This window comes from Centropristis striata, chromosome 7 (genome assembly GCF_030273125.1).
Source record: "Centropristis striata isolate RG_2023a ecotype Rhode Island chromosome 7, C.striata_1.0, whole genome shotgun sequence".
Taxonomy (NCBI): domain Eukaryota; kingdom Metazoa; phylum Chordata; class Actinopteri; order Perciformes; family Serranidae; genus Centropristis; species Centropristis striata.
The window spans coordinates 36,390,282-36,414,924 of NC_081523.1; the positions used below are offsets into that span (position 1 = coordinate 36,390,282).

Genomic DNA, 24,643 nt, shown 5'->3' on the forward strand with positions numbered 1-24,643 from the left:
AGATGTAAAATGATTTTAAAAAAAAGACAAAAAGGACACAAAATGACACACCCCCCAACAAAAATACACTGAATGACCAGAAAATATGTAAAATGACCAAAAAGAACACAAAATGGTCAAAAAAGATATAAAATGACCGAAAAAGACTTAAATAGACCAAAAAAGACGTACAATTACCAAAAAAAGACACAAAAAGACGTAAAATTAACAAAAAAGTCCTAAAATGATCAAAAATGACAGAAAGAGAAACAAAATGACCAAAAAAGACACAAAATGAAGATAGTTTCTACAGATAAAAGGGAGTGAAAATATTATCAAGAAAATTATCTTAAATGTCTGGATATCAGCTCTTAAATTAAACTCTTATCAGCTATTGTTGTTATCATTATATTTGTCCAAACAAAGGTACCTTTAGTTGTACCAGACATTAAAATGAACAAGAAATTAGAGAAAACAAGGAGGTCTAATCATTTTTTCCATTTTCACTGAGCGGCCAAAAGATGACAGGTGATGTTAGAAGGTGCAGAGATTTATTGGCTCAGTGAGGTTTTCATCCTTTCCTGCATGTTTCTATCACTCTGTTAGTGTGTCAGTGAGTCCCTGCTCTCCTCACAGCTCTCCGTTAGCGCAGGCCTGCATGGACGCCACCCTGGCCGGGGTGAAGCCGCTGTAGCGTCCGTCGGGGCTCGGGTACTCCTCCCGGACTCTCTGCACGCAGCAGCAGGGGACGGCGGGGTGGGCGTCCTGAGGAGGGACCCCGAACCTCCAGCTGATGTACTGAGCGTAGGCGCAGTGACGCAGGGCGGTGGTCTGGCCCCGGCCGGCAGGCGGAGCCAGAGGGTCTCTGTACAGGAGCACGGCCTCCAGCAGGGAGCGCCGCAGCACCAGCCGCTCGAACAGCGGCGACGAGGTGATGCAGGCGCCGTCGCCGCGGCGACAGCACAGCTCCTCCTGCGGCAGGGACGAGGCGCCGCAGAGGCCGCACCTGCACCAGGCCGGGCCGCCGCCGTCCGGGGCCGGGGGCGGGTTTGTGGTCGAGGGGCGGCTGAGCGGCGTGATCCTCGCCGTCGCCCGGCTGGAGCAGACAGAGGACGGCTCTCAGGTGTCCCGTGTCCTCCTGCAGGACAACAAGTCATCTTGAGTCAGGCTGTCTTAAAGGAACACTCCACCGTTTTTTCATATTAAAACATGTTATTCGGTCAAGTAAGACGAGTTGATACAGACCTCTTGCGTCTCAATGCGTGCACTCAATCGCCCTGGCGTGCGGCGCCACTTGGCTAGCACTTAGCTTAGCCCAGTTCATTCATTAGGATCCAAACAGATGGACAGTTAGAAGCGACCAAACTCCTCCACGTTTTCCCTATTTAAATACAGCTACACGAGTAGTTAAACGACCAAGTATGGCGACACAAAATAAAACGTGGCGCTTTTCTAAGCGGATAAAAAGGAGAACTATAATGTATGGCGGAATAGCACTTGGGAGCACTTCGACTCGGCGCAGTAATATCATCACTCCTGAAAAATCTTCTCCCCTCAGGAGTGATGATATTACTGCGATTGAGTGCACGCATTGAGACGCAAGAGGTCTGTATCAACTCGTCTTACTTGACCGAATAACATGTTTTAATATGAAAAAACGGTGGAGTGTTCCTTTAACACATTATTCACCTAAATTACAAAACATACAGTACAGGCCAGAAGTTTGGACACACCTTCTCATTCAATGCGTTTTTCTTTATTTTCTTTTTTTTTTTACATTTTGTCTTTATTTAGAATCACATTTCAATATCACATTCAAACAGTCATCACCGTTTAGATAATAGACACTGTGATCCATATTTTCAGATTTTTATAAACAAACGAACGAACAGAACTTGGGGGTGTTTCCATCTACAGTAAGTAGTAAAAAACAGATTAAAACATTTTTTTTAAAAGAAAGTTACACAATATTAAACAAAAGAAGGGCGTTTCGGGGCGATGTACAATCTGCACTTCTCCCAGATTTCCTCAAATTTGGCTTTTTGAAGCCTCACAGAGAAAGTGATTCTTTCCATTACAAAAATTTCATAGATGATGTCATACCACTCGTCTATAGATGGGCTGTCTGGCTTAAGCCATTTCCTTATTATGGCTTTTTTAGCAGCTACACTCAATATGCCAAAAAGGTATTTTGTGTTTTTATTTGAGGATGTAGAGTGCAGAAGCCCAAAAAGAAATTCATCCCAATTAAAAGCAATGTTTGTCCCAAATATTGTGCGTTTTTCTTTGTTTTCATGACTATTTACATTGTAGATTCTCACTGAAGGCATCAAAACTATGAATGAACACATATGGAATTATGTACTTAACAAAAAAAGTGTGAAATAACTGAAAACATGTCTTGTATTTTAGATTCCTCAAAGTAGCCACCCTTTGCTTACTAGAATATAAGACATGTTTTCAGTTATTTCACACTTTTTTGTTAAGTACATAATTCCACATGTGTTCATTAATAGTTTTGATGAATTTACAATGTCAATAGTCATGAAAATAAAGGAAACGCATTGAATGAGAAGGTGTGTCCAAACTTTTGGCCTGTACTGTATTTACTCACTTACCTCGGTGATATCTGCTCATGCAGGGATGGGAATAATTAATCAATGATCTATCTTCAAGAGCAGTGGCGGTTCTAGACTAATTTTACAGTGGGGGCCAAGCAGGGGCCAGTGTTTAATCAGGGGGACACATTAAAAACTACAAAGATGATATCTAAGCAATCAAAACCCTTATTTTGGCTTATTTAAACATCTTATTTAAGTATATTTGGAAGATATATTATACATTGATTGAAACAATGAGACTTACCAACACTTACAATTATTTTTGGAAGAAAATGACATTTCTTCATTTTTATGCACAATTACTTATTTATTTTGAAAGTACAGCACAGTGAGAATAATCTTTTTTTATATATACACAAGCTTTTGTTGCACAATTAAACTATTATACAATGTACACATTATGGGTTCCTTTTCTGTATAATGAGATATTGTTCGAACAAAAAATAGGTAAGAATTGTTCCGTCGTTCATTGTTATAAATTGTTCATTTTATTATTAATTTGACACAGGGGCCCCTGGAGGCCCCTGTGTAGAACCGCCACTGTTCAAGAGATTCTACCAGACTAACTGAATTTCCCCTTGGGGATGAATAAAGTAGTTTTGATTTGATTTGATTGACTGATTAATGGTCGTTAAGAATTTGGTCGATCACATGGAATATTTAATCGATCTGTTTGATTGTAATTTTATCTCTGACTGTGTATCAGTGAACTAAAACACGCCGATTATTCAGTTCTGCAGCCGTACGTCAATCAGTCAATGAGCTGAGAATGAAGTTGGATAAAGCTTCAGTTTACAAACTGAAAGTTGCAATAACAATTATAAAACACACAGGAATACAAGAGGATTAATTGGAGCAAAACTATCTTACTGTATCAAACCTTGCTAGCATGAATTAATAGGTTTAATTTGATCCAAAACATATTCAACCCTCTGGGGTCTGAGCCTATTAGCTCTTTATATACCACATCATATTTACTATACTCATGTTCGGTATTTGGTATTTTCTCAGCACAACTTCAACATTTTTATTCATTCATTCATTCTCGTTAACCGCTTATCCGCACTCGGGTCGCAGGACAACTTCAACATGATCTGACATTTATTTATACACCTTGACCCACTTTATTTAAAATCTAAAATTTTACTATTTATGACAATAAAAACCACAAATATGCTCAATGAACTGTTTCAGACCTGAAAAATGTAAACATAGGCTGCAAATATGAACATATGAAGGTAAAATTCAAATATAATAAAACTATATATAAAAAAACATGTTTATTTATAGGAACAGTGTTAGATGATTAGAATCCTTTTTCCATTTTTATAAAATGCCACGCCTGCCTCGTCCCATCCTACTGTTACACTTGAATAAATATTTTTGTACTATCAAATTAAAACGATCATATTTTGTTATGGCGCTTTGTAAAAAGCCACGTCATTGTCTTTTTTGGTCAATTTGTCTATTTTATGCCATTTTTCACCTTTTGGGGTAATTTTGTGGTCAATTTTTGTCCTTTGGCCATTTTGCATGTTTTTTTTGTTATTTTGCATCTTCTTTGGTCAATTTGTGTCTTTTTGTGGTCAATTTGTGTCTTTTTTGGCCATTCTGCATCTATTTTGGCCATTTTGTGTCTCGTTTTTGTCATTATGTGTCTTTTTTGGTTATTTTGTGTCTTTTTTTTATTATTTTGCATCTTTTTTAGTCAATTTGTCTTTTTTTGTCAGTTTGTGGTCAATGTGTGTCTTTTTTTGGCCATTACTACTCCTTCCACAAAGTTCTCCACCATCACTAGATCTCCCAGGTCTCGTTCACAGCCGTCTGGCTCGCCTCCCACCAATTGGTGCATCCAAAATGTGATAGAGGTAATTCCAGATCCCTCTCTGTTCAGTAAGGCTACTTTTACATGATGACGGTCTGAACAGAAGACGCAAAAGTAGCGTTGCGTCTTCACTTTTTATTCCGCGTTTAGACGAGCGTTTTCGGGAGGAAATCTGCTGCATACGGTGACGCAAAAGTGTGTGAAATTCGATTGTATGCAGCCAGGCGGCATCACTTAAAGCCATAAGAGCATCTTTGGGCATGCAGAAGTTTTCACGCCACACATTTTCATCAGCTACTCCTTCCACAAAGTTCTCCACCATCACTAGATCTCCCAGGTCTCGTTCAAAGCCGTCTCGCCTCTGATGAATTGCTGCATCCAAAATGTGATAGAGGTAATTCCAGATCCTTCTCTGTTCACTAATACTATCTCTACATATCCTGTACATTTGGTGGAAAGACTCCTGTAAGTTTATTAGAGCTGCCAGAGCAGCCTGAAGGTCCCACGCATGGAAATAATCCACCATGTTTGTTTCTTTCCCTGAACTGGAGCATGTATGTGACGTAAACACATACGTGACGTGAGCAGATCAGAGCAGAGTTTTGCGTCTTGGCAGTGTAGACGACACGCTACGGTGGAGTGGATTACAGTTTTACACTGGAGGGTGGTTTTAGATTTTTGAGTTTTTAAGCCTCAAAAACGATGTCACTGTCTAAACAAAAGGCACTTCTACCCGTAAGCGTCCTCGTGTAAACGGTTCCTCAGTTTCTATGAGTTCTCCCCCTGCTGCAGGCTCACCTTGACTGGCTGCACAGAAATGGGTTTGATGTCTTGCAAACTCTTCTTCTGCGACCTCTTCACCAGTCGTATGTTGTTCTCGTCCACGTAGGACACACACAGGACGCACTGCAACACAGCAGCAGAATCACAATGATTGTAAACCAGTAAACAAACTGTGACGGAGAGTTTACAGATACAGTATCTGACACAAACACCTTCTGTTTGTCCTGGACCGACTCCACTTTCTTCTCAGAGTAGTTGTGTCCGACCTCTGTAGAGTAACAGCTGGTTCCAATCAGCCAGTCGATCATCACCGTCGTCTGGAGATAAACACACACACACACACACACACACTTCATCTACAACACACTTCATCTACAACACACTCATCCTGCTTCACTTTCACCTCCTCAGCCTCCACCTGTACCGATGTGTCGACATAACAGCAAACATTAATTCATTTTATTGAAATAAAATTCCACTATAAAAAGTGACCAAAATTTGTCTTAAAATGTTGATATTTGTGTCAGAATCTCTGTAACACTCGTAAAATCGTGGTTTGATTATTTTCCCCTGTGACCTACGTGACGTCATTTAAAAAATTTCCACTTGTACCAACAAACTTGAATTTGTGTTCACAGTGAAGACTTCGAAGTCGTAGAAATTAGAGTTGTATTCACAATACATTGCCGTCACAGCCTTTAGATTCATACTCACATAAAAACAATACGAACCCAAACTATTTCTCAGACTCACGTATATGAGAGCAGAATTTTTGAACAACCATTTTATTGACATACAAATGTTTAACCTACAAAAGGCCTACAAAGTTGTCTCCGGTACTGCTCCCAGCTACTTGAACGCCCTGATTCAGACATATGCTGAGGAGAGGAGAGGACAGGAGAGGCTGTTTACACAGAGCAGAGAGGAGAGGACAGGAGAGGAGAGGCTGTTTACACAGAGCAGAGAGGAGAGGACAGGAGAGGAGAGGCTGTTTACACAGAGCAGAGAGGAGAGGAGAGGAGAGGAGAGGAGAGGCTGTTTACACAGAGCAGAGAGGAGAGGACAGGAGAGGCTTTTTACACAGAGCAGAGAGGAGAGGACAGGAGAGGCTGTTTACACAGAACAGAGAGGAGAGGACAGGAGAGGAGAGGGTGTTTACACAGAGCAGAGAGGAGAGGAGAGGAGAGGAGAGGAGAGGCTGTTTACACAGAGCAGAGAGGAGAGGACAGGAGAGGCTGTTTACACAGAGCAGAGAGGAGAGGACAGGAGAGGAGAGGCTGTTTACACAGAGCAGAGAGGAGAGGAGAGGAGAGGAGAGGAGAGGAGAGGCTGTTTACACAGAGCAGAGAGGAGAGGACAGGAGAGGCTGTTTACACAGAGCAGAGAGGAGAGGACAGGAGAGGCTGTTTACACAGAGCAGAGAGGAGAGGACAGGAGAGGCTGTTTACACAGAGCAGAGAGGAGAGGACAGGAGAGGCTGTTTACACAGAGCAGAGAGGAGAGGACAGGAGAGGCTGTTTACACAGAGCAGAGAGGAGAGGACAGGAGATACTGAAAACATGACAATTCTTCAATATGTACAATATATGGAGAACACATTTTTTTGTGGTGTTTTTTGGTAATTTTATGTCCTTTTGTGTCTCTATTTAGTCATTTTGTGTTCAACTTGCACTAATGTCGGCAGATCTAGCTGTAAACTGCAAAAACCCCTAAAACTGGAGTTGATTTTAAAGCTTTGTTATGTTATATTTTTATGATTCTTGTAGCTGTTTTGTATGTTGAATGTTATTCTTGTTCATTGTGTTGTTGTGTTCTTATGTTCTGTTTATTTTTTGTTGCATTGTTTGTATGTTCTTGTTCTCGGGTCCCTCTTGAAAAAGACATCTTGATTTCAATGAGACTCCCTTATTAAAATAAAGATTAAATTAGGGTCATTATAAGATTTTGTTTCGAGACACTTCCTCCATGATTTCCTCATGTATTTCACTCATTCTGCACCAAAGTCTTGACTGGAATTAGATTTTTTTTGCCTACAAAACTACTGTAAAACATCTCAAAAACATCCTCCTTGATTTTCTAACTTTGGTTCACTCATGATGCACCAATATCCGCTATATAATCTGATTATTTTGGCTTTAAAACTACTCCAAGACCTCTCACTCTCTCTTTTCTCTGTTAATTCCAAAATGTACACCAAACATGCTCCTCCTGCAGCTTTCTTCTCACAGACTGAACTCTGAATCTATTCACTGAGTGCAGATGCAGCCTCCGTTTAAAGACCCACTCTCTGCTCTCTGACACTGCCTGCCACTGTGTCAGGGTGAAAGCATGAATGGACGCTGTGTATCTCTCACCAGAGCGTAGTAGGACAGCGTCGATCCGATGTAGATGATGAGCTGAATAAAGCTGAACTTTCCCGCCTGGAAAACACATCAAACTGTCACTGTGTTTGTTTCATTCTGCAGAGTCAGAGACAGACTGAGTATCTGTCTGTGTTCATGATAAAGGGTTATCTTTCATGAAGACTAGACAAAATATTCATTCAATAATTTCACAAAAAGCCTTCTGCAAATTCAAAACCTCACAAGGTTTAATCCTCTGAACCCCCGAAAAGTTTTTTCTTTTGCAAAACGCCAAAAATACACAATTTATTAAAGACATAAACTGTAAAAACAGGGATTATTTTTGGAGTTTGAGATTTCTGACCGTCCATGAATGGGTCAGTAAGTTTCTATTAGAAAAGTTGACCAAAACGAAGCTTAAAATGTTGATATTTGTGTCAGAATCTCTTTATTCTCCATGTGTCATTTAAAATAAACCAGATCCTGTTAAAAACATTAAATTCTGCTCCTCAGAGACACTGTGAAGACATGATTGATTCTGCTGAGACCAACGGTCACGTGACAGATATTCACTGAGAATCTGTTTACACAGAGCTGAGAGGAGAGGACAGGAGAGGCTGTTTACACAGAGCAGAGAGGAGAGGACAGGAGAGGCTGGAAACATGATAATACTTCAATATGTATCATATGTGGAACAAACAGTTTTTGGTCTTTTTTTTGTCATTTTATTTCTTTTTTTTGTCATTTTGTGTCTGTTTTAGTCATTTTGTGTCTTTTTTGTCCATTTTGTGTTTGTAACAACATTCGTGACACTTACATTAATTTAATTGTATTCCTATTTAAAAAAATAATTCAGCATAAAATTCATGTTGCCTTTATTTATTTAGTTTTTTAATGATTTCTGTCATTCTAACTGTGTTATTCTGCACAAAGACATGTTTGAGTTGTTTTTATCAGATTTTATATATTGCAGTGTCCTCATAATCCCTCCTACAGATAACTGATGAATAAAACAATACTGATGAAATTAATGACATGGGGAAAAAAACATAATTTCTCCCCACACAGTCAAAGTCAGCTCACTGGAGACAGACTCACATTAACACTAACAGCATTCTATCAGCATCAGCATTAGAGCTTCACAGGATCTCAATTTATTTTCACTTGTTTTGTAAGTTAAATGTTGATTTTGGGTGAAACAGGCGGTCGGAGTCGTCCCCGTGGATTCTCTGAAACTGTTAGGATCCAGTGAAATGTGGAGAATTCTCCATTACACAGAGCAGAGAGGAGAGGACAGGAGAGGCTGTTTACACAGAGCAGAGAGGAGAGGACAGGAGAGGCTGGAAACATGACAATACTTCAAAATGGACAATATGTAGAGAAAACACTTTTTTTGTCATTTTCTGTCTTTTTTTGTACTAATTGTATGTAATGTTACTGGTGGTTTTGTGTCCTCTTGGTAATTGTGTGACCTTTTTGATAATTTTGTGTCATGCTTCGTCCATTTTGTGTTTGTTCTAACATTTGTGACACTTGAAAAAGTGTTTATATATAAAGATTCAACTTGTGTGATTTTACATCTTTTTGGGTAATTCTACATCCTGTATGGTCATTTTATGTCTTTTGTGGTAATCTTATGTCATTTCTGGTAATTTTATGTATTTTTACGTCATTTTTTTCGCCATTTTGTGTTTGTAACAGTTGTTACACTTGGAAAAATGTTTATATATAAATTCCATTTTATTCCAATTTTAAGAAAAATAATTAATCAGAGAAATTCAACTTGCATTTTTCTTTTTCCCTGATTTCTGTCATTCCAACTGTGTTATTCTGCACAAAGACATGTGTGAGTTGTTCCCACTTCTAGCCATGATTGGGCTGATTCCACAGAGCTGCAGCACTTATAGATTTATAGAGATTTTTTATATTGCAGTGATCTTGGGGTTCAGAGAGTTAAACTATTAAACCCTTAGGTTACTGAAGGAAACTAAAATGAGGGAAAGGAAACCCACCTGTCCGAACACCATGACATCAAACCGGATCCCGAATGCTTTATACAGCGTCCGCACCTCCACTCCGTCCACCGTGTTGTACTTTGCATATCTGATGAGAAGAAAGCAGATAGATGATCAATATTAAAAACACTGAAGCATGCAGCTTTATTTACCCCCCAAAATGATTCATGCATTCATTTTCTCCAGACTGGATTACTGTGACTCTCTCCTCTGGATCCTGGCTTGACTGATTTTTTAAAGATTTTACTGATCGAGTTTAAATCTCTTCTGGGTCCGTCTGCATGCTGTATAATGGAAATGTTGACCCCAAATGAGTTTAGTCGCAGCAAAATCCGAGTCGAGGCTCAAATTTTAAATGATTCGGCTTTGAGCGACCTCCCGCAGAATCAGTGACCGCTTAAAAAAGCTTTGATTGACAGGTCATTAACAAGGCGGGCCGTCATCAGGAGAGAAGCAGAACGATACGTATCCACGGCAACATGTCAATAAAGTTATATATAACGTTATGTATGATGTAAAAAAGGAGGTTTAGCGGTTTGGTGTCATAACTTTGACCCTTTCACTGTATTTTCACTGAATGACGTTTATTTGAACGTTTTGTTCAGTAAAAATGTCTTGTTCAGTGTTTGGTTGGACTAACAGACACTCCAAGGAGTCGCTGCTCAGTTTTCTGAGGTCAGTAACAAACATTTTGTTTTTGTTTTTTGCTAGCCAAAACTAACATCCCAGTTCATGCTACAGCTAATGCTAACATGAATTAGCAGCAGCTTCTCTCAGTCAGGTTGAGGTGTAGAGAGGCTGTAGTCAGTGATCAGATCCCTCTCCTCCTCCACAGTCCAGATATGGTCTGCTTCCTGTATCGGAAACAAGATGGTGACACAAGATGGCGACGAGTGTAACGCTGAACTCGAGGCTTCCAACGGGCCACAAACCAACGGGTGACGTCACGGTGACTACGTCCATTATTTATATACAGTCTATGGTCCAGATATGGTCTGTGTTCCAATCCCCATACTTCCCGTACTTACTATACTTAGTTTGAGTACGCAGGGTGTTCCGATTCCAATCGCGGTGAAAAGAAGTGAACCTAAAGGACCCAGATGGTGCCCTCATAACGGTCAAAACGCTGAGTGTGCAACGATGTACACTCTACGCCCTCAACGGCCGCCATCTTGTCTACGTAGCGGAAGAGGTGGAGCCAGGCAGAGCCGCTCAGCTCAGCTCGAAAAAAAATTTTTTAATGGTGGCCAAATTGATTTAATGTGTTAATGGAGCCATATTGCAGGATTGTAGAAGTAAACCAACGATTAAACAACACAAACGGTATTTTTTCGCCGTTCAAAGCGGGATGTTTTTGGCGGGTGACGAGCCACGGCAGCTGTTGCGATTGTAATTTCCAGTAAGTGCACCACGAAATATTAGATTTGGAACAACACTCACCTGCTGAAATCTGCGTACTTAGTAAGTGCGGATAGTGTACTCATGGAAGTATGGATATTAGATCACAGCTCTAGTCTGCTCCCCGTATCGGAAACAAGATGGCGACGCAAGATGGCGAAGAGTATAACGCTGAACTCGATGATTCCAACGGGCCACAAACCAACAAGTGACGTCACGGTGACTACGTCAGTTATTTATACACAGTCTATGGACCTACCCTATTTTCTTTTATTAATCTAAAGGTTCATTTTGTTATTATTTTTTTTAAATACTCAATCATTTTAAAAATGATATACTCCTTTAAAAGCCAACAGATTATTATTATTTTTATCATTTTTAGTTAGACTAAACCGTCTTCATGGGAATTCACCGATATAAAACTGAAAAAAAAAATGTTTTTTTAAAAATACTTTTTGTCTTTTAAAGGTCTCAAAATAATGTCTAATTTCAAAATTTTCTCATGTTGTTTTTTGCTGTATTTAACAGTAACTATTTGTATTTTCGTAAGAGAGAAAGAAAACCGGAGTCAAATTCCTAGTATGTGCAAACGTACCCGGCCTATAAAGCTGATTATGAAATAACCAAAGTTCCTGTACGGTATATATCAGGGATGGGCAACTGGAGGCCCGGGGGCCGCATGAGGCCCGCACCTTCACTTGAAGTGGCCCTCAGTACAACTACATGCATTTGAGCATGAAATCTTAAAAGTGCAGTGTAAAAATGCACAAAATGACTTTTTGTAATTAATGTTGGTCTGCTGTTCTTGTACTGAGAAAAAAGAAATCACAGTAAGTGGTTGTTTTTTGTTTGCTTCAAACTTTTTTATTCCTATTTATACTGTTAAACATGGATTTGAGCATGAAATATGTTAAGTTACTGCACTGTAAACATATTTAAAAGTGCAGTTTCATCCCCCTGCAGCATTTAAGTTGCCCATCCGTGGTATATACTGTACTTCCTCAAATAGTAGCCGGGACTTCTATTAATAAAAAATCAGTTTAGGACCCGGCTAATAATAGGGGCAGGCTATTATTTGAAGGAGGCTTTTATTTAAAAAAAAAAGAAAATCAGCTTTATTTAGCTTTATAAAAGCACTTTATTACATTATCAGGTTTTATAACATTTTCAATGGACTCAGGTGCAGATTTTTATTACATTACCAGGGTTATTACTACATTCTACAAGGGGCCAGGCTTTAAATTGAGGAAATACAGTATGAATATATGTATAAATATAACTATAGTGTATGTAGAGTATAGTTGCCCTTTGACCCGGCTCACCTGAAGTTGAGGCCGGGGTACAGCGTCTTGTTGCTCTCCTTCTCGTCGAGCCGTCTGAAGGAGTATTTGGGGAGGCAGCGCTGCATGAGGCGGTCCAGGTTACAGTCCCAGTTGATCAGGATGCCGATGACGCCCCCCTGTGGCCGACACGGGAAGTGACCATTATCAACACACAACCTCACTGAACTTTGTTTTATTTATATGGTCCAATATCACAAATTCATCCCACAGGAGTTTTTAATCAGTACAGAAAACAACTCCCTCTGTCCTTCGACCCTTGCTTCAGATTAAAGAAACAACCTCCACAAAAACACATTTAACAGGAAAAATAGAGAGAAATCAGACAGAAACAGACTTTCTCTCGTCTCCCAGGACAGACAGATGCAACACGTGTTTGTACAGAACAGACTGACAGAAGAGACAAAAAAATGTTGATACTAACAACTATAGCAATAATAGAAACAACTAATATGGCAAATTGAACAAGGGTGTCATTTCCAGAATTTATAAAGGCCTATTGTCTAAAAAGTCCCACAGTACAGGATATGTTAAGGAAAAATAGGAGAGAGAGGGTAATCTTTTAATATCTGAGGAGAATTGGCTCGACATTTGTCGCTCTCTGTGGAAATGCGCCAGCTCTCATGTATGGCGGGAGTTTGGATGGAAGTGTATGGTCCGTTTCTTCATTACACCAAAACAAAAGGCACATTTTGCTGGATGTGAAGCTACGAACTGGAGACAATGTGGACACCGGGAAGCCAATCACTGGCATGTCTTTTGGGAGAGCTCAGTGGTTAAATCCTTCTGGACAGAGCTTCATAAAGTATTAAGTGGCATATTTAACACTAACCTACCCATGCAGTTTTCTATATTATTTTTACTAAATTTAGATTTACAGGTCAGGCAAGCTGATGAATATTTATTTGGTATTTTGATAACCGCTGGTAAAAAAAAAGCACTCACAAGGCGTTGGTTGCTCCCTGAGGAGTGGATAGGTATAGGTATAGTTATAGTTATATTGTAAATATTGCTTTCTTTTATTGTTATTAGTTTTTCTTTTCTTTTAAAATGAATAACAGAAATATAATAATTTATTGTAAATATTGCTTTCCTTATCTTGTTATCTTTTTTTCTGATGCTTGCTTTGGCAACATATACATTGTTACGTCATGCCAATAAAGCCAATTGAATTGAATTGAATTGAATTGAAAAAATTGAATTGAATAGTAAATGACATTTATCTTATGGAGAGGATTACCTTCTCCCTTCGCCTTCAGAAAGATAAATGTATATGTTAATCTGGAACAGACAGAAGTGCTGTATGGATGACCCTGTAATGCTGTTTTGTACTTTATTATTTAATGTTTTATTGGGTCTAATGATTAATTTGCATTACTTATATTTCATTTTGAAACTCTCTGGTGGATAATTTCTTTTTCTTTTCTTTCTTTTCTTTTCTATTTGCTCTTTTACATATGCAACCCTTTCCCAGTTTGTTCAAAATTCTCAACTATAATACACTTAACTTTCTGTATCTTGTTTCTTGTTTTGTAAACAAAAAAACCTTGTTTGTGAGTGGCAGAAATACTATTGTATAATGTCTGAAAGAAAAGCACTTTATTATAATGCTCTCACAAAATAAAAATAAATATATATGAATAATGAATGAAATAAAAATGTTAAATAGAAACCACTGATATGGAAATATGAGTAAAAGAGGAGTCAGTGAACTTTGGAAACACAGAATAGGACTTTTCACTCACGCTTTCAAAGGGCTGGATCATTTCTGGTAAATTTTCCAGAAACTTTCCATGAGAAGTTAGGCTGGGGAATTTTGGAAATATTCCAAATCGGAAACCTTTTTATTGGAATTTATGGGAATTAACTGGAAATTTAACCCTCAGGGCCCACTAAGGACATTTTCAGCCATTTCAGAAATTTTTCACTTGATTTTTGGCAATAATTTTGGCTGTGATACTGCAAATGACACGATTTTTGGAAGAAGGATTTCTTTTTTGATATATTTTGAAATTCTAATTTAATTTTTTCTAATGGCTCTATAATACACTGTGTACAAGCTTACTACCCTTTCGGGCTGAAAATGTCCACCTCCAAAAAAATGCTATAAAAACTTTACAGATTAATATTTTTTTTTACTTTTTTCTGCATAAACCTCTTAAACAACTTCTGCCCTGCTCAAAACTACCAAACATTCAAAGATGTTGAGAATTTTAACCCTTTAAATGCCAGTTTGATTGCACAATGTCACTGTTTTTCAAAGAAAAAACACAAAAAAATTGAGTTATTTTCCATATAATAATTAATTTTTGGCTGGGGCATTGTTTTTCATCACAGCCTTGGGTAGGTCAAAGATTAAGAACAAAATTGATTTTGATGCATTTTTAGTTTTTGTGTAGTGTCAGATTTAAAATGTAAAAACCCCTTTTTGGCCACTTGATAGCAGACATGTCCACTTCTAAATAACGCTTTAAAAATATTACTGAAATATATGTTTTTCCAACTTTCTGGGGTTAAATCTTTTGATCAACTTCAGTCCTGATAAAAACTATCAAATATTCAATTATTTTCAGGATTTTAACCCTTTAAATGCCAGCTTGATTCCATGATGTCACTGTTTTTCAAATAAAAAACGCACAAAAATTGAGTTATTTTTCATTTCATAAATAATTTTTGGCTGGGGCATTTATTTTTTATCACAGCCTTGGATATGTCAAAGATTAGCAACAAAATTGATTTTGATGCATTTATAGTTTTTTCTGTAGTGTCAGATTTAAAATGTACTACCCTTTTATGGCAGACATGTCCACTTCCAAAAACACTATAAAACTATTACTGATATATATTTTTTTCAACTTTTTTGGGTTAAATCTTTTGATCAACTTACGTCCTAATCAAAACGATCAAATATTAAATAATCATCAGGAATTGAACCCTTAAAAATGCCAGTTTGACTACATTATGCTAATATTTCTTATGAAAACAAGATTTGCTGTGTTTTGTTAGATGTGTGTGTGTGTTTGCTGTTTCGTGTGTCTAGACCTCATTGTAAAACTTGTAATGTCTAATAAAGTTACTCCTGTCATACAGAGCCATATATTAACTCTTTCAAGTCAATAAAAACATGGTCCTTCTTCTCTTACTGCACTTCAAAGAGGTCACTGTGGAGAAAACAAAAACGACGGTTTGTAAGTTTCTGCACCTGGCTGGAGTCCTGTCACAAACTGTCTGGAGCTTTTTTTTTTAAGTGCCCATGTTTATATTGACTTGGAAGAGTGCATATATGGCTGTATATGACAGTAGTAACTTTTCAAGTTTTACAGTGAGGTCAAGACACACGAAACAGCAAACACACACACACACACACACACACATCTAACAAAACACAGCAAATCTGCTTCATAAGAAATATTAGCATAATGTAGTCAAACTGGCATTTTAAGGGTTAAAATCCTGATGATTATGCAATATTTGATGGTTTTGATTAGGACTAGGATTAGGATTAGGATCAAAAGATTTAACCCCAAAAAATTGAAAAAAATATATATCAGTAATAGTTTTATAGTGTTTTTGGAAGTGGAGATGTCTGCCATAAAAGGGCAGTGCATTTTTAAATCTGACACTACACAAAAAAACTATAAATGCATCAAAATCAATTTTGTTGCTAATCTTTGACATATCCAAGACTGTGATAAAAAATAAATGCCCCAGCCAAAAATTATCTATAAAATGGAAAATAACTCAATTTTTGTTTGTTTTTTATTTGAAAAACAGTGACATCATGGAATCAAAACTGGCATTTAAAGGGTTAAAATCCTGAAAATAATTGAATATTTGATAGTTTTTATCAGGACTGATGTTGATTGAAAGATTTAATCCAAAAAAGTTGGAAAAAATTATATATCAGTTATATTTTTAAAGCGTTATTTAGAAGTGAACATGTCTGCCATCAAGTGGCCAAAAAGGGCTTTTTTCATTTTAAATCTGACACTACACAAAAACTAAAAATGCATCAAAATCAATTTTGTTCTTAATCTTTGACCTACCCAAGGCTGTGATAAAAACCAATGCCCCAGCCAAAAATTATTTATTATATGGAAAATAACTCAATTTTTTTGTGTTTTTTCTTTGAAAAACAGTGACATTGTGCAATCAAACTGGCATTTAAAGGGTTAAAATTCTCAAAATCTTTGAATGTTTGGTAGTTTTGAGCAGGGCAGAAGTTGTTTAAGAGGTTTATGCAGAAAAAAGTAAAAAAATATATTAACCTGTAAAGTTTTTATAGCATTTTTTTGGAGGTGGACATTTTCAGCCCAAAGGGCCTGAAAGGGTATTACAGTTTAAATCTGACACTACACAAAAACTAAAAATGCACCAAAATCAATTTTGTTCTTAATCTTTGACATATCCAAGGCTGTGATAAAAACCAAAGACCCGACCAAAAAAAATATATTATATGAAAGATAACTACATATTTGTGTTTATTTCATATAAAACATCAGTGACATTGTGCAATCAAATTGGCATTTAAAGGGTTAAAATTCTCAAAATGTTTGAATGTTTAATAGTTTTGAGCAGGGCAGAAGTTGTTTAAGAGGTTTATGCAGAAAAAAGTAGAAAAAAATATTAATCTGAAAAGTTTTTATAGCATTTTTTTTGGAGGTGGACATTTTCAGCCCAAAAGGCTTGAAAGGGTAGTACATTAAAGTGGGCCCTGAGGGTTAAACAAACTGTATCATATCCATATCATAAATATCAACATTTTGTTTACATCCTGGCAAAATAATGCAATTATAAAACATTTCTACAGATTTATTTGTAAGTGGAACTTTATCAGGTTTAAATTATTTCATTGAACAACAAAAATATGAATGTTGAGTTAAATATTACTTAATATTTCTACTTTTCCTTTTAATACTTTAAGTACATTTTTTTTTACACGTTTACTTCAGGAACATTTTAATGCAGGCCTTTTACTGTAATGTAACTAATTACATTTACTCAAGTGAAGTACACATACCTCAAAATTTCCATTTGCTGTAACTTCATACTTGTACTTTTAGGCAAATATTGAACTTTTCACTCCACTACATTTAGCTGACAGCTTAATTACTTTTCAGGTTGAGATTTAACATGGAAAACATGATACATTTAAAGTGGTTTTTACACATTATACTTGAATAACAGTATGTTAAGTAGTTAAAATGAGCCCTACCTTACCAAATGGAAACGCTGGTTACATAAATGCATCAATACAAATAATACAATAATATATTTAGAATATATAAAACAATCTGCATACCGTGATCTTTAACTTTTGGTGCTGATATTTTTGAATGCAGTGGAGTAATTCACAGTGTGGTATTAGTACTTTTACTGCAGTAACGTAATCTGATTTTGACTTTTTTCACTGCTGATATTAACTCAAATTGAGGATTTAACCTAAAGTTACTCCTGTCAGAAAAGGGCATAAGTGAATACTTTGTTTTTTATCGTTTATGTACAAAAGATGGGAATATTGGCATTTTTTTCAGGGTATTTCTGTTTATAAGTGAGTTCTGAAAGTAATTTTACTTCAAAACAAGCGAATAAAATCTGCAAATGCATGAAGAGTATTTAAACTAATTTGCAACAGAGATCGACTTCTTTTTTTTTTTTTCAAATAGTCAATAGTAAGTTATTTTTTCTGAAAGGACGATTAAATATTCTTATTTTTCGTACTTTTTTTTTACAGCAAAGACATCAGGCACTTAAAAAAAAGGAATTCTACTCAGAAAAAAAGCTGAAAAATGTATTTGACACATTTTATTGTTACTGTTTACTATAATACTGACAGTGCTGACTTTTCACTTTCACCCACACAAACCGAAAAAAAGGTTTAGTGAGCAACACTTCCTCTTTCTGGTTGTTTCATTTCAACTTTACTTGATCTGTTTCTGAGGGAAACAGACTGAAGGAAACCAGAGGAAGAGAAAGTGTAAAAAAAAAAAACGAAAAAAAAACTGCTCTGGTCTCTCAGTGTTGCAGTGAAGTGAGTTAGTAAAATAAATATGGCCGGGCCTCGATTAAAAAAATGAATCTAATTAATTAGAGGCTTTGTAATTAATTAATGGAAATGAATAGCATTTTAATCGCATATAAATATTTGACCTGAGAACAGTGAGAAGTAATTATTTTCACATGGATTTTTAGTATACCATTGAATAATAATATAATGAATAATATTTGAATAATAATAACTGATCTGTTTTTTTTAACTTCTTAAGTGTCCTTGTTCTGTTCTATTCTGTGTTTTTTTCTATTGTTGTTTTTATTTATGCTACCTCAGTATTTTATTTTATTCTATTGTATTTTATTTTTATTGTACTTGAATACCGGACTGCTGTGACAACCGAATTTCCCTTCGGGGATGAATAAAGTAATCTATCTATCTATCTATCTATCTATCTAATGACTGAATACATAAGCTTAAGCAACACTATTGTTTATTTTTGTTCAAGTCCAACAGACCAGTGCAATTTTTGCCATTAAGTGTAGAAATAGCATATTTATAAATATAGTACATTTCATAAATCCAGGTAGCCTATAGGTAGGTAGACCTTCTGTAAACTAGAATACTTTGGTTTTTGAAGTAAAACACAATCCACGCTAGCTAGCACGCTAGCCGCTAGCTGCTATATGTTTAGCATTGAGGTGATACTTGAGGCTGGATGTGCTGCTATGGTGATATGTGAATTCCTTGTTGCATAGCAACACAACCATGCTCTTATGGACGCTTCCATCCGTTGGTTTTTAGTAACAAAATGTCCCATCATCCACGGGGCCAACCAAAGGTCTCATCAGCTTCTTCCTTCATGTTCACTGTGGTTTGTTGTTGTCTCAACTCATCAACGCTAGTTGGTGCTCCAGTATAATCGGTCCGCCTGAAACTCATCCAGTGAGAAACGTTCCGCGGTGCAAAAATAAGTGCGATTAAATGCGTCAATTCTTTTAACACGGTCATTTTTGTGTAATTAATGAATCTTAATTAACGCGTTAAAGTCCCGGTCCTAAAAATAAAATAATGCTGTGATGGTTTCCAGAAGTTCAAAATGAGAGCCAGACTGTGAGAATGATTGTGAGATGTGAGCTGACCTCAACAGCCATCTGAGGGAACGTCTCCCCGGCCTCCCGCACCACGTCTCCCAGCCTGAAGATGGGACACAGCGAGTCGTTCCCTCGGTGGCAGCTCCTCAGGTAGCCGTCGTTCATCTGAGGGAGGATGTTCCTCCTGTCACACACACACAACACACGCCCACACTCACTGAAGAGCTGCACAACATCTGGAAATGTCATCAGTCTGTTTAGTACAAATGTGATGTTTTTTTTATATTGTTTGTGAATATTTGTGCATCCTGGGGTCCCTACACAGTCTGAGAGCTGCAAAAATGGGTCTGACTGGAATGAGTCTCTTGTGGATTTAGTGGTCCAATTTTCTGCATGTGTGATAGTGTTAGTCAGGGAAACTTGAGCTTTTTGTCTTTTTTTGGTCATTTTATGTCTTTTATGGTCATTTTGTGTCTTTTCTTGGTCATTTTACGTCTTTTCTTTGGTCATTTTATGTATTTTGTGGTCATTTTTGGGGTCATTTTACATCATTTTTTTGTCTTTCTACATCATTTTTTTAATATTTTGTCTTTTCTTGGTCATTGTATGTCTTTTTTGGTAATTGTATGTCTTATTTGTCTTTTTTGGTCATTTTACATCTTTTTGGTAATTTTGTGTCTTTTAAGGTAATTTTATGTCTTGTCATTTTGTATGTTTACTTTTTGGCCATTTTATGTTTTTTTTGGTAATTTTGTGTCTTTTTTGGTCATTTTATGAATTTTTTGGTTGTTTTATGATTTTTTTGGGTCATTTAACATCTTTTTGGTAATTTTGTGTCTTTTTTTGTGTGGTCATTTTATGTGTTTTTTTTGGACAATTTGTGTTCGTAACAACATTTGTGACACTTATATGAATTTAATTTTATTCCAATTTTAAAAATAATTTAGCAGAGAAATCAACTTGCGTTTATTTCAAGAGCAAAAAACAACACCCTGAAACAGCTTGTTGGGGTTCAGAAGGTTAAATCTGGGAGGAATATTTGCACTTTGTTAGTCCCAAAAGTTTCAATATTTGAGATAGTTTGTATTTGTAACAACAACAACAGCTGATTGAAGCCAATCAGAAGTGTCTGAAGCTGCAGTTCCTCTAGAGCAGTAGTTCTCAACCTTTTTGAGTCGCGACTCCCAATTTAACATGCATGTTGTCCGTGACCCCCCTCACTGAACACAATCTCACAGTTCAGATCACCCAAAAAAGAAACAAAATGACCAAAAAGAGGAAACAAAATGACAAAAAAAGACACAAATTAACCACAAAATGATAAAAAAAAAGACACAAAAGGACAAAAAAAAGACACAAAATGACCAGAAAAGACACACAATGACCAAAAAAGACACAAAATGACCAAAGAAAGACACAAATGACCCAAAAGAAGAAACAAAATTACCAAAAAAAGACACAAATTACTAAAAAAAAGACAGAAAATGACCAAAAAAAGACACAAATTGACCACAAAATGATCAAAAAAAGACACAAAAAAGACACAAAATGATCAAAAAAAGACACAAAAAAGACACAAAATGACCAAAGAAAGACACAAAATCACCCAGAAGAAGAAACAAAATTACCAAAAAAAGACACAAATTGACCACAAAATGATCAAAAAAAGACACAAAAAAAGACACAAAATGACCAAAACAGACACAAAATTACAAAAAAAACACACAAAATGACCAAAAAAAAGACATTAAGTGACCAAAAAGAGTAAAACACATTAACACATGAACACTTTAACACAGTGGAGACAGAGCTGACTTACAAAATGATTTGGCGACCCCAAGAAATCATCTCGCGACCCCAATTGGGGTCCCGACCCCAAGGTTGAGAATAGCTGCTCTAGAGAGCTCAGTGTATAAAATGAGCTGCTGTGACCTCGAGGATAATCACAGCCTTATGAAACGTTACAACCACAAACTAGAGACCTGGAGCATTGAGAGGATGTTCAGCTGTCCTAGCTACATTGGCTGGCCATACAATCACAGACAAATGCAATAAAATAAGCTGCTGTGACTAATAAAACATTAGACTTCCCGGTGCCCAAACCCTCTAAAAAAAGGGGGGAAACTGTTCATGGGTTAATCCCAGTAAGAATGCACTGCACTATGACTTTAAGTAGACAAAGTTTTTTAAAAATATAGAGTAAAATATTCATAAAAAGCTGTTTACAACAATTACAAAATCATTCCTGTTTGCAGCTGCATGAAAATAACCTAACAAAACATTATTATATTATTATAGTAAAATATATTATTAATATTTGCACTAATGTGACTTGTTGCTCTAACATTACATGAGGGAAGAGTTTCATATGTTTCATATATATTATATATACATGTTTCATATATATAAGTGTTGTTACCGGATGAAGTTGAAGGCAGGAAACCTGATGTTGTTCTTGATGAGGACGGTGAAGTTCTCGGCTGCTGCCAGCAGAGCAGGTCTGCATCATGGAACATTTCAATTATTCATTATTTAATAACAGACGGAAATTTACTGCAGCTCCAAAGCAGTTTCCCCAAACAATACTGAAAACTGGTTCCAAGGAACTTTTGAAAATATATTGTGTTTACAGGAAGAAGTGACAAAATAAGTATAAACAGTTTATATTTTGTACACACACACACACAGACGCACGCACACGCACACACTCACACTCACACTCCAAGGTTATTATAGTTAACGAAAACTAATGAAATAATGAAAACTAGAATTGAAAAAACATTTTCATTAACTGAAATAAAAATAAAAACGAGAGTTTTTTTTCAAAACGATAACCAACTGAAACTGTATTGTGTGGTTACAAAATGAACCGTTAACTAACTAAAAATAACTAAAATTATAGTGAAAATGTCCTTCGTTTTCGTCTTTGTCAACTTTTGTCATATGTAAACCTTTTTGGTTGATATGAAATCTATTTCATTTATCTGGTTTTATGACTTAATAAACTTATTGGGGCTGAGATGGATCAGACAAAGGGAATAAAGGAAACATTTATTGTGACTTTTTTTTTATCTCTAACCCAACAAATACCCCATTACAACAAAACAAAGACTAACACCAAAAGTAATAAAAACTAAAACTAAGCATTTTCCCCAAAATAAAAACTAATTAAAACTAGCAAACTCACTCTATAATTAATTACATTAAATAATTAAAACTAACTGAATTTGAAAACAAAAAATAACAATGAAATTAAAACTAAAGCTAATGAAAAATCCAAAACTATTATAACCATGACACACACACACACACACCTTTCAATGAGGCCTTGGTGGAGACTTAAAACACAGCTAAAACCACTCCTTCACAACCATGCTGCTCTCTATAACTGCTAGACATATAAAGTAGCAACTGTTCAAACTGTTTTTTCTTCAACAGGTGATATGCCACTGTGTGTTCGAAATGTGTTTCTGCTGTCCTCAAGTGGCCAAAAAATCTGTTATTTTTAGCAGTATAAATGTGATTTGACCTCTGTGGGGACCTAACTGTAGTTTCTGTAAAAACGAGCGGAGACTCCTTTTCTTCGTTTTAACTTTTACTGAACAAACGTGCAGTATTACAGAGGAAAAAATGAACTGCATAACACCACTGAAAACATCGTTGTTTCTTTTTTTTTTTTTTTACTTCTTCTCCCAAACCAACACTTCTTCTTAACCTTTTACTCCACAGTAGAACGCTACTGCCACCTTGTGGTCTGTATGAGTCACTGTATAAAGTATTTTAACTTACGTAAACAGAAATTAAATTAATGACTCCTTGTAAATATATTTTATCCCTTTTTAACTCAATGTATTACACATGAATTACTCATTAATGAACTATTAAATTAATAACTATATCAATGAAATAAAGATAGAACATCCGAATAGTTTACCTGGGAGGCGTGGTCTTGGTTTCTACTGGACACCAGGCGGAGACCTCACAGGTTTTCCTCAACACGTCAAACTTCACACATGATCCCGTTTTAATCCCTGCAGAAGGAAAAAAACTAACGTTTAAACTCCACTGATTCTGTCACAACTGAGTCTGAGAAGTCACACGTTTCTGCAGATCAATATAAAGTATATGAAGCTTTAATTTAGCAGAGAGCTGCCGGCTTCACACGTTCACCTTAAATTCCTCTGCTTCTTGTGGAAACACATGTCGACTGCTAGCAGCGCACTCAGGACAAGAAAAGTATCACTCTAAAAATCATTCTAGTTCCTAATTAAAGTCAACTTAAAGTCACACAAAGTCTGAATAAGACAGTTTAGAGAGCAGTTACAGTTAAAATAAGTCAGGTTTGACTTTTCCTCTTGTAATTTATGCTTTTTTTCCTGGTAAATTTGACTTTTTTTTTAGTAATTTATACTTTTTTCTGGTTATTTATACTTTTTGTCTTGTAATTTCTACTTTTTTCTGGTAATTTCTACTTTTTTTTTTGGTAAATTTGACTTTTTTCTGGTAAATTTGACTTTTTTTCCTGGTAAATTTGACTTTTTTCTGGTAAATTTGACTTTTTTTCTGGTAATTCTACTTTTTTTCTGGTAATTCTACTTTTTTCTTGTAATTTTGACGTTTTTTGTAACACTACTTTTTTCTGGTAATTTTGACTTCTTTTCTGGTAATTCTGACTTCTTTTCTGGTAATTCTACTTTTTTCTGGTAAATTTGACTTTTTTTCTTGTAATTTTGACGTTTTTTGTAATTCTACTTATTTTCTGATAATTCTGTTTTTTTCTGGTGATTTTACTTTTTTCTTGTGATTTTGACTTTTTTGTAATTTTGACATTTTCTCTTATAATTTAGACTTTTTTCTGGTAATTTCTATTTTTTTCTGGTAAATATGACTTTTCTTCTTGTCATTTTTTACTTTTTTCTGGTAATTCTACTTTTTTTCTGGTAATTTTTACTTTTTCTTGTAAATTTGGTAGAAACTCTCTTCGGACAGGAAAAGCATCACTGTAAAAATCCTTCCAGTTTCATCTTAAGTCGACTTAAAATCACACAAAGCCTAAATAAGACAGTTTAGAGAGCAGCTACAGTTAAAATAAGTCAGTTATGCTTCTAAAATGAGGTTCAGTCTGAAGAAGAAACCTGGTTACAGATCTGCTGCCTGCACAGAAACTAACTCAGTACATTTAATCAACTTAGAATCATTATTTTATGCATCTTTACAGTTCTGTTGCAGTGAATCTCACAAGGAAGTGCTCCAC

At 36.1% G+C, this 24,643-nt stretch overlaps 1 pseudogene; it reads right to left on the reverse strand.

Annotated features, from left to right (window-relative positions):
* Positions 1–226: 226 nt before the first annotated feature.
* The window catches only part of LOC131974662 (P2X purinoceptor 4-like), a 30,680-nt pseudogene continuing 6,263 nt past the window's right edge, over positions 227–24,643 (reverse strand).